Genomic DNA, 17295 nt, shown 5'->3' with positions numbered 1-17295 from the left:
TTTTTTAATGTTTATGTATATGTTAATGTTACCTTTATTCAAATAATATGTTTTTTAAAAAAATCAAAATTCTATATATCCATGACACTTTTAGATTTTTAATTGTGTGCAAAAATAAATAGTAAGTAATAGTTGATCGAACTACCAATAAAAGGAAAATAATAAAAAAAAAAATTTGAACATGAAAAAATAAAACACATTTAATTAAGCACACAAGTTATTAGTAACTATGAATTTTAATTTATGATGAAGTATTTTATATTAGAAGATTCATTTATGTTGGTTCAAAAAAGAAGTTTCATTTGTGATGTAAAAAAACAAACGTTTAAGAATGAAATTGATGATAGTAAGTTAGATTATATACCATTTTGCAAAACCAACACAATAATTTTGGACATCTCTTCGATAAAATAAATTGGAGAAACACTGGCGTTGATCATATCCTTAGAGCATTCACATTAGTCTCTTCAAATTTTTAGCTAAACTAACCCCCAAAACTCAACTTTTCTAGTTTACCTATCAATTTTTATACATATACATCAGCATTAATACTTTATTAGGAATTAAATATTATTTCCTCTAATTTGCATTTTTAATCCCAAAGTCTACATCCACCTACAAGGCTACATCCACTGAGCACAACCTGGTTGTCACGAGCACAACCCAATAGGGTCGGCACACCCACATCTAGCAAATGCCAAAATTCATTCTCATAGAGAACCCAAATCATAAAACCACTAAAATCAAAATAAAAATTTCAAAAAGAAGAAGAATAAACTATTTCTGATTGTCACTATAACCACCGAATCACAACACTAGAACCACCAAATTACCCTAACACACCACTAATGAAAACACCCACAACACCAGATCTGATTAAGAAAGAGAGGAGAAAAGAGAAATACTAGATTGCGCCTCCACCATACCAGCTTGCACCACCCTTGATCCCTTACCACGCCTACCAAGAACACAACCACACCACCACCAAATCAATGAATCAACCACTAAAAACTCCTTGAAAAAGACAAAGAAGAGTGGTAGTCGGACTAAGAAAGAAAGGAGAGTCAGATGAAGAGATTAGAGAGAGAGGGAAAAGAGAGAGAGAGAGAGAGTTAGACAAAGGGGATGAAGGGAGAAGAGAGAAACAGGGAGATAAACTAAGAAAGTGTGCAATGGAATAAAAAATATTCTTTTTTAATGTAGCAATGCTTAGTGCCTTGCTGCTTGTAGCGAGGACACTATGCATTGATGATGCCAAAAATCATTAGTGAGTCGCACAGTCCCCATGTGCTCTTTGACAAAACTTGTAAAACAAAAACATAGAAGACCTCATAGAGATTAGAGAGAAAGGGAAAAGAGAGAGAGAGAGAGAGTTAGACAAAGGGGATGAAGGGAGAAGAGAGAAACAGGGAGATAAACTAAGAAAGTGTGCAATGGAATAAAAAATATTCTTTTTTAATGTAGCAATGCTTAGTGCCTTGCTGCTTGTAGCGAGGACACTATGCATTGATGATGCCAAAAATCATTAGTGAGTCGCACAGTCCCCATGTGCTCTTTGACAAAACTTGTAAAACAAAAACATAGAAGACCTCATAGAGAGTATCGGTGTGGTAACAGCCAAATACCCTCTGAATGTTAAGTTAGAGAATTTCTACAACTCTAGAGTGTCAGAGCTGGGAAAATCACGTGTACGTTGATTTATGAGGGCTTTGGGGTTTTTATAGTAGTATAGAGCTGACCTTCATTTCTTGGCAGAGAGTGTATTTCCTTGTAAAGGATATTCTCATTAATACTCGTATTTTATGAGATCCTTTCCTTGTAGGGATTTCCTCTGATTATGGTTGGGCATAGGATGAAAGATATTTCCATACCAAGATTCTTGGAGACCACTCATGTCACAAAGGTGCCACGTAGATGCCACATAAGTGCCACGTGGCTTCAACAAACCGTCTCCCTTGTGTTCGTCTATCTTGAGGAATCCAACTGTCGCCCGTCCTCTCAGTCCATGTTATGAGCCCGTCTACTAGTTCTTTGGTTGGTAGAGTGCTTAAGCTGTATCTTATGGTGACTTCGTCACTAATGTTTGCCCCCATTATTTGTGTCTGTCTGCTTTGGGATTTTATCCCTATCATGCATCGTTAAATTTTTTTGTTAAATTAGCGAGACTAATGCACACATATTTTGGTTGGGTTTAGACAAATATTTGTTGAAATGGTAAACTAGTGAGAGTGATGCGAATGCTCTAAGCATCCAATTCCATTTTCCAAGTAACTAGTACTCATGACACAAGGAGTGTTACAAGATGTCATTATGTATATGTGCTAGAGAACTCAAAATCCAACAACAGAATTATGAATCATTTATTAGGGAGGTTGGTCATTCATTTTCCCGCTAAATGTACAAGTATTATCATTGACACAAGTTAATTAGAGGGTAATGACTAACGAAGAGGGAAAGCAAGTATCGTTGAATCAATTTTTGGGTTAATTTCACTTGGTCTATAGGAAAATCATTAATCTCTATGTGAATTAAAAAATATAAAATAACAAAAATAATAATATTCTACAAGTCTCGAGATCCTAGTTGATAGGCCAAGAATGTATTGATCCCTTATAATATATTAACTAATTAACTAGCCAAGTAAATTAATTAAGTCAATTAACATGCAATACGTGTGATAGCATAAACAAATTACCAACTAAGTTAAATGCGGCGGAAAATAAATTTGACACGGTGATTTTTTACGAATGGGGAAAACCTCCAGGGCAAAAACCCCACTGAGTGAATTTAAGGCATCACTCCCGAGAATCCACTACTATCAAAACAAGCAGTTACAAGTAAAGGAATCCTAGTACCTTATACCAACTTACAGTTGAACTCTTACCCCAATACATAATTGGACTTGTAATGTATTGACAATCTTTCCTTTCAATGCATGGCTCCAAGTACATGATTAACCAATTGATGCATGGATCCTAGTACATGACTAGCACACCAATTTGAGAAGAATGTTGGCTCCAAAGTTCATCAGTTCATCCACATGATGAAGATCAATGAGCTCCTTGGTCACAAAACCTTACGATGTACAAACGAAGCAACTTTTTTAGGTGAAAAATGAACTACGGCATATGTCTCCGGTTACAATATGCTTGAATAAAACTTTTGCATCAAGTTGCATTAAGTGAGACGGCTCTTAAAATAATCCTTATATATGTCTAGGGTTGTGAGAAAAGAAACCCTGTATCAATACATATGGATATGCGTGAAGTCAGATATGAAAAACTGATTTTCATAATTCTTGATAGATACAGCTGTTGAGCTTATCTGTCGAGCTTCACATTTTAACTTTCAATAGATACATCTGTCGAGCTTTAAAGAACAACATTTTTTCTCTTGATTCTTGGACAGATTTGCATGACTTCAATACTTGGACTTGAACTTTTGTTCCTTGAAATATTAAACACATCCTAGATCTATCCAATTACAAGTAAAATGCATTTTGTTAAAGGATTAGCCAATTTTAAATGACATATGTTCTTAACATGATCCACATATGTCCTAACACTAGTAAATATAACATAATTTTTTTTTCTCATAAAATTATATATATATAGTTCACCACGATTTGGAGAAATACTAAAAGTCTTTTTAGAGCCTAAATACTCTAAAACTTATTTGTTATTTGTTCTTCACTATCTAATTGTACAACATAATAGAATGATGGAATTTGCTCAAAAGGGAAGAAATCCCATTCTTTGTTTGGCCTCCGCAATATTCTAAGCATAACCTCGGCACCTCCTCCTATGTTCAACCCTAGAAGAGATGGATTGGCAGCACTGCATTTTAAAATTCTTTATGAGAAAAGAAATATACATAGTTTTGATAAATAATAAAATTTCGTTGAAATAGAAAATTAACTACAAGTAGCCAAAGCACACTAGCACATAGGAAGTGTGCTAAGGAAAACATAAAAACAAATAAACTAAGATGCATAGAAAGTATAACTATCAAGCATATTAGGTAAAGAAGTGAAATTGACAACACCAGAGGCATTTATCCACCCAAGCAAAGTCTGCAAGAAAAATAGCTTCAGTTCATAAATTGATATTTTGGTTCCTTAAAAAAACCGAGTGTTCTGCTGCCACCAAATGCTCCACATTAGGCAATCAGGGATCATATTCCAAATCAACCCATAGTTATATATTAAAGCGTTAATCACACCTTATCCACCCGAACTTTAATAATTTTCGTTATTTATTCATTAATTTCATATATTCATACTGTAATGAAGATTGCAACTTTGTTTTTTAGGTTTACTTTAAAGATAATTTGCAACTTTCCCCCCAATATTATCATTTACTTTCACTTATTAAAAAAAAAAGTTGTAACTTTCTTTTATTTTTGATATATTTGATAAGCTTTAAACTCATGACGTTTAATTTATAATGATTACTCGTTATTATCAGTTTAAAACACCAGTTAGTTTTGATTTAACTGAAACCCATGTAAGAGAAAATGAAACATACAATTTTAAAATGCTTTTGGACTAAACTTTTACAAAACACACATACATGTTCAAAAATCAAATTCAACACAAATCACAGGTAAAGCGAACAGGAATAAAAAACTGATATACTGTTTGAGTATACTGTTTGAGCTGCGTTTTACAAAAACGCAACTCCACCATTGGACGTATAGCTGCGTTTACTAAAAAAACGCAGCTCTAGACCCATCCAGGAATTTTTTTTTTTTTTTTCAATATTTCCTAAAGCTGCGTTTAACAAACGCAGCTTAAACTGATATAGAGCTGCGTTTTATTAAACGCAGCTTAAAAACGTCTGGAGCTGCGTTTAATCAAACGCAGCTTTATATAAATGTATAGAGAGCTGTCTGGAACTGCGTTTGATTAAACGCAGCTCTATAAATGTATAGAGCTCTCCAGATATGTTTAAGCTGCGTTTAATCAAACGCAGCTCTAGGATTGCTATAAAATGAAAAAAAAAAAAAAACCCCTAAATCTCAACACAATTGACCCGAAACCTTTGAAAAATCACTCTCAGCTCTCTCAACCTAGCCCCCCGATCCCTAATCTGGCCGCCGTACCCGCACAACCTCTCGCCGTCGTGCACTCAACCAACCCACAAACCTCACGCCTTTTAGCCTCCCTCGTCAATCGGTAAGCTCTCTCTCTCTCTCTCTCTCTCTCTCTCTTTCTCTCTCATAGATCCTCTCTCTCAATACCCATGTTTCTGTTTCTCTATTTTCATTGACACCCTTCAGAAAAAATTTGATCTTTTTGTGTTGCATATTTGTTTTCTCCGATGGGATTTAGATCTGTGTGATTTAAAGGTATTTTTTTGATTTGCTAAATTGTGTAGTATGGTTTAATGGGTACTAATTTATGTTGGGTTTATTATTGTTTCTCGTTTTTGGATTGGTATAGGTGAGGATTCAATTGGGTCAGGGATCAGCAGGCTCGGTAGCGAGGAACATGCTTAAGGAGGAGGGCTTTGGTGCCTTTTACAAGGTTTGGTTCTACAAAATAATAAAAAGTTTGGATTTTTATACAATATGATCTGTTTATCTCAGCTATAAAGACATGTATGTGTTTTCAAGTATCGAACTTGGTTTTTGTTATTCAAGATCTGTATTAAAAAAATGGATCTTTACAATGATTTAGTTGAGGATTTAAATTTATCATATAGTGTGTACATTAGGGTGATATCCTCATTATTTTCAAATGAGCTATATGGTTTGGATTGTGTTAAGTATTTGCCCGTTGTTTAGTTTGGTGTATGAATTTATGTAGAGGGTGCTTGTTCAAATGTCAGAATAAGAGGCTAAAGTATCAAATTGTTTATGTAATATGCTTTAGATTTTATATAATTTCGTTGATTTTAATTTATGGTTTTTGTGTGATAAGAAACAAATAGGATTGGATTTTGATGTAATGACAAGTACTTTTTATCCAAATGATGATTTTTAATGTTCAAAGTTTGGAGTCAGATAACATCATAACACTATTTGCTTACCAATTTTTTCAAACCTCACACAAGTAGAGCCCTATCTATTGTCAAACTATTGTTGTTTTGCTCTCGCTGCATATGTTCTTAGGTCCACTCTGCCATCTTTTTCTTAAGTGTATTATGAATGGCTTTCATTTGTACTAATAAGAGAAGTATGATAACCAAGTTTTATATGTATTATTTTAGGTGCATCATCAATTCCTTATTAGAGTGTCTCAAATTCTTTTTTCGATATCGTGTTTGTGTGTTACAGCATGGTCTATATGTACTACTGTTGGAGATATGGCTCACAAACCTGCATACTTTGTGCCTGGTAAGCTCTAATTTTTATGTCAACTTGGGGTGAGAATCATATGCTCAGTATAGTGAAAAAAAACTGAATAAAGGTGGATAGCAGCCTTATATGACATGATATTCTTGGTCAATAAAACAATAGCATAAGCAAATCTCAATAGAAGACCATCAAAACACTACAAAAAATATTAGAGCACCTCAAAATTCTGTTTAAGTATAAACATAAACAACATGCTATGGCAATGCATTGTGTGGGATAATATTGTCACCAAGCTTATCAAGTGCTTTGACTAGAGTCAAGGTGGTTGAGCAATGAGGCATGGATTTGTTGATTTTTTTTTTAAAGAGATAGTTTTAATATATGGCATCCGCTCTTGATGATTGTTTTTATTGAATTCTTAAATTAGTTACGCTTAAGGCAAACAACTGATTTTTATACATAGTTGGGGTCTTCAAAAATTATCAACAAACTCAAGATCAATAAAAAAATCCACCAGTCTTTTTTTACTTTTATTTTTTTGGTGAATTAGGTAGAACATGTAACTTTCCCCCAAAGTTTAACCAACACAAACTTGAAAAGAAAGATGTTTTATTTATCTTACTCAAATACTTTAAGGTGTTTCCCTACTTCTTTCAGATCTTTTGGTGCAATAGGGCGGTGCCACCTCTTTGGAATTTTATGCTATAGATGCCAACTTATCCAAAAGTTAATTGACTCAAATAAGCCTCAATTTTTATTTTATTTTTTGGGGGTGGGGAACCCTTTAGCGTTGGCTAGAACTTGTACTCAACAGCCAAGGATTGCACACCCTCTAATGAAAACATCTTAAAAATCAACCAAATAGTTGCTACGTCATTTGAATTTCCATTCTTTTACATTTTGCATGAATTGTCTGATTTGTTGATCAAACTTTTGACTGTCCTGTTCCATGGGTCAAAATTTTGCATTAATATTCTGCTTAGTTGACAGTTGTGTGACTCTTCATTTCAGTTAGTTTAATTCAGTTATTAGTATTTATTGGTGTGCACCACAATTTTAACAGACTGTCAACATTATTTTGATGTGTGTGTGTCTAAGCTATAAAGTTTTAGTGTATTATATCATATTTATTGGTTTTGCAGATTCAATGTCAGTCTGGAATCTTCTTAGAGAGTTCCAAATCAGGAAAGTTCACATGGCTGTTGTCCTTAATGAATATGGTGGAACTGAGGGAGTGTTTGATGTGGATGCAAACACTTCGATGTGGATGCAAACACTTCTATTGATCAGCTTTCTGAAGATTTACAACTCTATTGATTTAAATTATTATTCTGAAAAGTAAAATGTCAGGGGTACATTATTCTTTTTTAAATGCTAAATTCTTTTTCTTGGTCTGCATTATAAAGTATCAGTGCCCATGCCTATTCCCTCCTGGTTTCTCTAGTCCAACTACAATTGGTTGAAGGAATCTATCTAGTCCAGCCATTTCTTTGTGGTAGTTCACCTGTTTAACCATTATTTATGAATTTGTTACTAATAGTTGTAACAATTGTTTCTCTAATTTTTAAAGATATATTCTTTTGGAAATGTCTAGTTGAAATGAGAATATTAAGAAGGATAAGTGAAAGTACAAGGAAAAATAGGATTTAAAATGAAGAAATATGCTTAAAGATAGGGATGGCCCCTATTGATAATGAAAATATTTTTTTGATAAATCTGTTGATAATGAAACTTTTTCCAATGGCTTTGTGTTGACTCCAACCAATCCTAGGTGTTGATTCCTAGGTTTCTATAGGGCTTGGTGCTGATTTTAAGCAAACCTAGGTGTTGATTTGTAGGAATTATATCTGATTGATGATGAATTGACACTGTTCCCTTCTCTAATAGCTCTTATGTCTTGATAACTTAAAATACAATAGGAGATGATAAAGTGAAATTCACACCTTTATTTTTAAAGCCTTTTTAGATGATAAAGTTAGTGCCTTCCTTTTTGAAACTGAATATTTTTGCTTTTCACAGATAGTATCTTGGTAAATCCTTAGTCCTACCTTGTCTGACTGTCAACAATCTTGGTAAAATTGTGTCTTCAATAATTCAATCTTGATTGGTTTTAATATTTTTTTTTTGTTATTATTATTTTTTTATAGGATTTTTTGTTATTATTATTGAAGTTTGAGTATGTGATGGTTGATGGGTTTTAATGAGTATGGTCTGGTTAGTATGTGATGCATTTTATTTAATGTTATAACGTATAAATTATTGTTATTGGGTCTGATCATAATAGGGATCACCAAACTTCCAATTAACTTAAGAAAAAACATAGGAGAGATTTTGTTAAAGTGGAAATGACAAAAACAACTTCAGCCGTGGATACCTACCTGGAGCACCATACACACACACACACACACACCACACTCCTAACTCTAACTCGAGCTCAGTTGATGTTTTATTTTCTTTGGAATTTAAATTCAGAATGAGGACAATAATGTTTGTGACTCATTGTTTATAAAATGAGTTATGTTTGCAAAGGAAGATGATACTGAGGAGCAAAAAATGGCAATGAAAGTATTGTGATTAGGCAATATTGGGATTGGGCTGGAAAAAAAAACTATAGCTGCGTTTTCTACAAAAAAACGCAGCTATAGGCAAAAATTATGGGGGGCTGTAGCCGTGTTTTTAAAACGCAGCCCAAAGCAGGTCTATAGCCGCGTTTTTTTATAAAAACGCAGCTATAGGTCTCAACTTACGGGTTGTGTAAAAACGCAGCCATAGGGTGTAGAAAACGCAGCTATAGACCCGGTTTGGGCTGCGTTTTTAGAAACGCAGCTCTAGGTCCCTGCAGGGGGCTATAGCCTCGCTGCATAGGCTGTGTTTGGAAACGCAGCTATAAAAACACAGCTATAGGCTATAGCTGCATTTTTTTATAGGCTATAGCTGCGTTTTGCAAATGCAGCTATAGCCCTCTTTTTTTGTAGTGGTTAAGGGTGAGAAAAAAGCTGAGAGTACCAGAACTCAGAAAGGATATTGACTTTCCATTTACGTTTGCGCATGATTGGTTGAACTTGTTTGGCAACTCGTTCAAGCATCAATCTCGGTTCATCCTCCCCAATTTTCTTCAGAGGTTTGATTTCCCAAACCTTGTTAAGATCATTAAGGTCCATTTTTTGTGGACTCGACTAGAACCAAAGCTGAAGAAACAGTTGTACACTCCAAAAGTTCCTGGCCTTATTATATATGCATTAATTATAAGAGAATTCATGAGCAATATTGGTCAAAGTCAAAAAAGAAAGAGTACATTTTGATGAAGAGATAGAATTGAAAAGAAGATATTTTTAATATGTAAAGTGGGTTCATACTTGTGAATCACAAGAATGTATAGAGAGAATATCAGATTGTTAAATTACTAGAGAGAGAGAGAAACTCTATATTTGGCTGTATCTGGGATAAAGGAAGAGGGGGTGAAAATATCATCTTTTGAGTTTGGACTGAAAAACAGATATATAGCTGTATGAGTATTTTCTTAATAGAGCCTTTTCAAGGATTAATTATAATTTTATAAATTTAAAGTAATTTAAAATTTTAGCAATAGTCTTGTAAATTGTAACTTAATTAACATCTCATAATATTTGTAATGCAAACTGTGGGAACCTTGGATGTACTGATTTTTAGCCTTTGGCTTTTACACAGCATCCTCGGAGTCTTACATCGAAGAGAACTTTCTCCACTTTCTGCCTTATAAGCTTTGAAGCGAAGGAGTAGTGTACCATTAGTTATGCTTCCTTTTATCGTGGGAACCTTGGATGTACTGATTTTTAGCCTTTGGCTTTTACACAGCATCCTCGGAGTCCCACATCAAAGAGAACTTCCCCTACTTTCTGCCTTATAAGCTCTGAAACGAAGGAGTAGTGTACTATCAGTTATGCTTCCTTTTATTGTGGAAACCTTGGATGTACTGATTTTTAGCCTTTGGCTTTTACACAGCATCCTCGGAGTCCCACATTGAAGAGAACTTCCCTCACTTTCTGCCTTATAAACTCTGAAGCGAAGGAGTAGTGTACCATCAATTTTTTTAAACTGATGGTACACTACTCCTTCGTTTCACAACTTATAAGGTAGAAAGTGAGGGAAGTTCTCTTCGATATGGGATTCCAAGGATGCTGTATAAAAGCCAAAGGCTAAAAATCAGTACATCCAAGATTCCCACACAAACCTTGAAGGTTTAACTTTACTCCAACTATCAAATCATCCAAGAAAAAGTTATTATCCTTTAGCACAATAACTTTATTCAAAAATCATTTAAGTCCGTTAACTTGTCATTTTGAGTGATTTTTGGGCAAAGTTACTAAACTAAAATGACCAACTTCAAATTTAAATGACTAAATTAATGTAGGATAATAACACTCTCCTTTGGGGAAATTATACTCCACCCAAAACTTGAAGGAAAAAAAAAATTTCCCGCTTAACAGTAGATTGACCAAAATTTGTTTAATATTAAAAATTTTATGTACTAACGTGTCTTTCATTTAAGGGCAAGTTTAAAGAATTATTCTCCATTTCAAAATTAAAATTCATTGTACAAAATTTTTATTTGAAGTGTATTTTAAAATATTAAGTATGAACATAATAATTTTTGGGCAAAGTTAGTAGGTGTTAATTGTATTTTTTACTAATTTTTTCATTAGGTTGTATTATTTTATGGAGAATAACTATAAATGTCCTCCTTCGGGTCAATTTTTCTTATTAGATTGTGCTTTCTGTCGTGTTTGGGCAGAGTTATTTCCTTTAGTAGACATGGTGGTTGGTGCCCTTCAATACCTTAGTAGTATGGTGATGGAAATTGGCCATTAGTACACTCTGCATAACCTTTAAGGTCTTCAATTGTGACGAGTCATCCTCTGAGCCAACCTACCCCACCTCTGTGCCGTCACGACAAGCTAAGGCTGAGCGCTAGAGATTATACATGGCCTCATCAGCCATCTCTTAAACAAAGGCCCAATCAAGATCATGCATCGTTATCAAATCCTTGACTGACATGGTTCTGACACTGCCTAGATGAAAAGGGCTTGCTCTTTGGCCCAAAGGCAGGTCGTGTACGTTAGCCATGAACGTCTAGTATGTCCTGATAGAGTGTATTGTGATCTAGCAGAACAACAAAGACAATCAAGATTAGCTCACAAGTCACAATGGATGCATTTCCTTTTTGCTACAAGCCACGTGAGGTGTGGGTTGGCTACTGGCATTTCGCCGAGCATGACAAAACAACATGCCAACTGAGGGTTTCTCCTTTATGCGAGGAGATGATTAAAAGAGGTTTCCTTGGGAGGTGGAGGGTATCACATAGCACCCCCTCCCCCCTTTTTTGTGTGTGTCGGTTGTCCACTTTGCTTTGTTTATTTCTATATATATATATATATATATATATATATATATATATATGTTCTTATAGCTTTTGCCGATCATAAGGTTAGGAGCTTCCATGCCCTCGTCTAAAGCATAAAATATAAGGGACAAAACTAGGAATTTTTGTTTGAGGAAAAAAAATTATGTATTAATTCACAACTTAATAGAAATTCAAAATACATACATACAAGATTAGTTGAGACAATATTTAGTTTTCATGAATGATAGTTCTAGTATTATTAGGAGAGACACTTAAAATTTCTCAAAGCTTAAAAACTCTAAAACCTTAAGCATCTTTTACATAATTACATTTATAGCAAAAACTAATTTGTAAATAGCCTATGTAACTCAAATGTGGACAGAATAATTTTCATATTCTCATGCTTAAATTTGAATTAAAAAAAAAAAATATACGTAAAGTGGTAAAAAGAGTCAAAAACATATATTCTTTTTTGTTAGGATATATGTGGATCATGTTAAGAACATATGTCATTTAGAATTGGCTAATCTTTTGACAAAACGCACTTTACTTATAATTGGGTAGATTTAGGATATATTTAATACTTCAAAGAATAAGAGTTCAAGTCCAAGTATTGAAGCCATGCAAATTTGTCCAAGAATCAAGTGAAGAAGTGTTGTGTTTTAAAACTCGACAGATAGCTCAACAGATGTATCTATCGAGATTTAAAATGTAAAGCTCAACAGATAAGCTCGACAATTGTATCTATCAAGAATTATGAAAATCAGTTTTTCAAACTTGATTTCACGCATATCTATGTATATTTGTATAGGGTTTCTTTTCTCATAACTCTAGACATATATAAAGATTATTTTAAGGGCCGTCACACTTGATACAACTTGATGCAAAGGTATTATTCAAGCATATTGTGACCAGAAACATATGCCCTAGTTCATCTTTTTCTTGAAGAAGCTATTGCACTTGTATGTCATAGGGTTTTGTGACCAAGGAGTTTTTTGATCTTCATCGTGTGGATGAACTGAAGAACTTTGTAGCTAACATCCTTCTCAAGTTGGTGTGTTAGTTACGTACTTGGATCCGTGCATTGATTGGTTAGTTACGTACTGAGAGCCGTGCATTGAAAAAGAGAGATTGTCATTACAGAATAAGTCCAATTATGTATTGGGATAAGAGTTTAACTGTAGGTTTGTATAAGTACTGGGATTCCTTTATTTGTAACCGCTTATTGTAATAATAGTGGATTATCAGGAGTGGTGACCTTAAATTCACCTGGTGGGGTTTTTGCCTTTGAGGTTTTTCCCATTCATAAACAAATCACCATGTCAAATTTTTTTTTTTTTTTTTGTTGCATTTAGTTATTTGATGATTTGTTTGTGCTACCACGCGTATTGCATGTTGATTAACTTAATTAATTCACTCGACTAATTAATTGGTTAATTTATCACAAGGGGTCAAAACATTTTTGGCCTATCATTTTTATTTGTGTTAACGCTATTTTTATTTAAGTAATATGATCAAAAAATAATTCAAAATTTTATATACCTGCAACACTTTCAAATTTTTCATTATATATAAAAATAAATAGTAAGTAATAGTTCATAAGACTACTAATTTTTTTTTAAAAAAATCAAATTTTAATGTGAAAAGAAAAATACATTTAAGGACCAAATGCTTAGTAACTATGGAGTTTTATTTGTGATAAGAATTATTTTGTATTAAAATTTTCATTTGTGAAGTAGGAAAAGAAACATTTTGTCAAGTTAAGATAGTTTGACCCCGGTTAATTAAATCAATTATCTAAGGTGTTTAATTATGTCAAATTACATGCAAATTGTAAAGGCACCAACAAATCACCAAATAAACTAATTTGCAGTGGAAAATAATCAACACAGTGATTTGTTGACAAATGGAGAAAACCTTGCAAGGCAAAAACCTCACCGGGTGATTTTAAGGTCACTATTCCTAAAAATCTATTAATCAACAATCAAGCAATTACAAGTATAAGGAATCTTACCAACTACCTTTGGCCTATCTCGAAATACCAACCTATATTTGAACGTTCGCTCCAATACCCAATTGGACTTGATCTTATAGTTGCATTCTTTCCTCTTGATGCACAAACCTCCAATTTATGACTAACCTTTTACACGGATCCCAAGTATGTGACTAACTCTAGCAACTTGAACAGATGTTGTTGGCTACAAAATTCTTCACTTCATCAAAAATAAAGATCTGGAAGCATTCGATTACAAAACCCTATGGCATACAAACGCAGTAGCTTCTCATAGAGAAAATAAGGGCTAATTTGATTTGGTCATGACTCAGTTTTTATAGCTCAATACTCATAACTCATAACTCAAACTCAAAACCCATAATTCATAACCCAAACCTCACTTTATCTCAAAAACTCCAAAATTATTGTTTGGTCACATAATTTAGTCACATAACTCACTTTTTGCCACCATAACTCATATTTCAGAAACTGAAAATACTAAAATTCTGTTTTCAGTTTTCATCATCCATCACTCAAAATTTTGAGTTTTGAGTGATGGAAACATCACCCAAAAACTAAGCCAAACAAGATATTTTTGGTGGGACCCATGCGTTTTGGAAACTCAATGATGAAAACTAAGTAATATCACTCATCATGGTGATCCAAACAAGCTCTAAGTCTCTTGGTCTCTATATCCGTGTGTGACGGCTTTTAAAATAAACCTTTTATATGTCTAGGGTTGTGAGAAAAGAAATCCAAAACAAATATGTAAGGTTGGGCGAAATCTCAAATCTGGAAATTCTAAAATCATAATTCTTAATAGATCGAGCTGTTGTCGAACTATCTAAGCTTAACATTAAGTCTCCATAGCAGGCTTCTATCAAGCTATTTGTCGAGACTTAATGAATAGCTTTTCTTCACTTGTTTCTTGGACCAATCTTCATGTCTTTAATACTTGACTTGAACAACATGTTTCTTGAAGCACTAAACCTATCTTAGATCTACCCAAATACAAGTAAATTGTATTTTGTTAAAGGATTAGCCAATTACACAAAATATAACCCTAACACATTTACTAATGAAATTTACGATATTAAGTCAAATTACATATTATTTTGCACAAACCACCATGGTCATTTTGGACATCCCTTCAATATGAAAAATTTAGAGAAACGCTAGCGTTGATCCTATCCTAAGCATCCAACGCCATTTTCCAAGTTACAGATAGTTATGATACAAGAGTGCTACAAGATGCCATTCTGTATGTATACCTAATGATTGGTAGAGTACTTAAAATCCAATAATGAGACCTAAAATCCTATAATGGAATTATGAACCATTTATTAGGAAGGTTGGTCAATTCTTTTCCCACTAAATGTACAAATGCTACCATGGACACAAGTGAGTGGGTAAATGAAAAGGAAAATGAAGTATTGTTGAATCATTTTTTTTTTTAATGGGAGTTGAATCATTAATTATTAGGTTAATTTCACTTGATCTATAGGAGAATCATTAATCTCGACGTAAATTGAATAATATATAATAACAAAAATAATAGCATTTTGCAAATCTCGTGGCCCTAGTAAGTATAACACAGATTTTTTATTTTATTTTTTATTTTTTCCTTAAAATTATAGTTCATTATAATTGGAGAGATGACTTTAAAGTTTTTAGAGCATAAAGACTAAAGTTTCTCTTCCACTTATAGTTAAAAATTGGTCCATATTTAATTCATATATTGATAAAATAATTTCTCATATATTTTTCATGTTTATATTTGAATATAAAAAAGTATGTTTGTTGATACAAAATTAAAAAAAAAAAATATATATATATATATATATATATATATATGCTCTTGTTTATGTTTATGTTATCTTCTTTCTCAAAACAAAAAACGTTTATGTTTATATTTATGATACTTTTATTTAAATATTATATTTGAAAATAATTCTAATATGCAAAGTTCATAATTCATACTACTGTCTAGCATTACCTTAACTAGTGCCTTCGCCATTGTTGGATTCTGGTAGGGGAAAATAAAATAAATTTTGTTTTTTGCTTTACTCTTGTGCGAATTTTAAAAACTTTAAAAAATCTACTTAAATAATTATGTGGCTGCATAACACAAAAATGCAGCCACAAAAATCACTATCTTTTAAGGAAACATTTCAAGGCCCAACAATTGTTTTTGATGCCAAATGTTGTATTATAAATAAATACATCACAAAAATGAGCAGAATTGATTATAAATTTAGCATCAACCCAAAATATATGTTATTTGTTCTTTACTCTCTAATTGTATTGCATAATGATCTAATAAAATATTAGTAAGTTGTTAACTTATTTTTAAAAGGTTTTGTTCACCATTAAAAGAGTGATTTTGTTTAGGTGAAAGATAGTATATCTACAATTTGAACTTCATTTCTGTTAGATGTAGTTCTACAAAACATGTCAAGTGAGCTTTCTGTAGAAATTCTAAACTATCTTGAAGAAGAAGTTACTAATAAAATAGAAAGATTCTTAAAAAAATGGTGTGAGTAACATTAGATTGAGACTCATTCTTCTTCTTAACGTCCTCTCGTAAATAAAAGATGTTACTCAAAAATTAAAAATTTTTATTGTATAATATATTATGAAAAGTAATATTTTGTAACTATATAAATAATAAATTATATTACAATCAAGATAATAGGTTGAAGAATAAATTGTAAAAGATATAATATTATATTATTAGCATTTCATGGTCATGGTCATAATATTGTAAAACAAAGTTCTTCCCCAACGGTTCCATTCTTGAGGCCAAAGAAGGCAATGGTTCCTTTGCCTGGAAAAGTATCTTGAAGGGGAGGGATGTAATTAAAAAAGGCCTTCAATGGAGAGTGGGCAATGGAGACTCTATTCATATTTTCCATGATGTATGGCTTCCTACCCCTCGGCCTCAAAAGGTAATCTCCTCCAATAGCCCTCTTGGTTATGATGCTAAAGTTTCTGTTTTGATTGATCATGATAATTGCTGCTGGCGTGAATGTGTGATTGACTCCTCCTTCTTGCCTCATGAAGTCTCTCTGATCAAAGCCATCCCTCTAAGCCTAGATAGCTGTGAGGATGTGCTATTTTGGCCAAGGAACTCTAACGGGCTTTACTCTGTCAAATCCGGGTATAAATTGCTACTGGAGTGTGAATTGAATGATGAGCCATCTTCCTCTGACTTGTCGCTGTCTAAAAAAGTTTGGAGAGGTATTTGGAACCTCAAAATTCCAAATAGAGTTAAAAATCTCCTATGGAGAGCTGGTACGGAGGCCCTTCCCACCAGAGTGAACCTTAGGAAAAGGAAAATCCTGACTGATGACTCCTGCCCTCACTGCTTGCTTGAAAAAGAAACATCTTTCCATGCTCTTTGGTCATGCTCCTGTCTGTATCCGGTGTGGCAGGTCCATTTTAGATGGTTATCAAAGCTTGCCGTGAATTGCTCTTCTTTGCTGGATGTCATTCAGCTAACCCAAGATCATAATAACCTCTCGGACCTATTTGCCATGACAGCAGCGCTAATTTGGGCGCGAAGGAATCAGATCCGTGTGGGTGACCAGGTTCTTCCAATCGAGAAAATCAACTCCACGGC

General features: G+C 33.4%; 1 long non-coding RNA gene across 1 annotated transcript; it reads left to right on the top strand.

Annotated features, from left to right (window-relative positions):
• The first annotated feature begins 5417 nt into the window (after window positions 1-5417).
• LOC115988707 lies at window positions 5418-7557 on the top strand. The gene is made up of 3 exons (XR_004091629.1): window positions 5418-5527; window positions 6280-6339; window positions 7443-7557. It is a non-coding gene; the product is annotated as an uncharacterized LOC115988707 (long non-coding RNA).
• Window positions 7558-17295: the final 9738 nt, after the last annotated feature.

The sequence above is a fragment of the Quercus lobata genome, chromosome 5, assembly GCF_001633185.2.
Source record: "Quercus lobata isolate SW786 chromosome 5, ValleyOak3.0 Primary Assembly, whole genome shotgun sequence".
Classification (NCBI taxonomy): domain Eukaryota; kingdom Viridiplantae; phylum Streptophyta; class Magnoliopsida; order Fagales; family Fagaceae; genus Quercus; species Quercus lobata.
The sequence above is the reverse complement of the archived record's forward strand: the minus strand, read 5'-3'. Positions and strand labels throughout refer to the sequence as shown.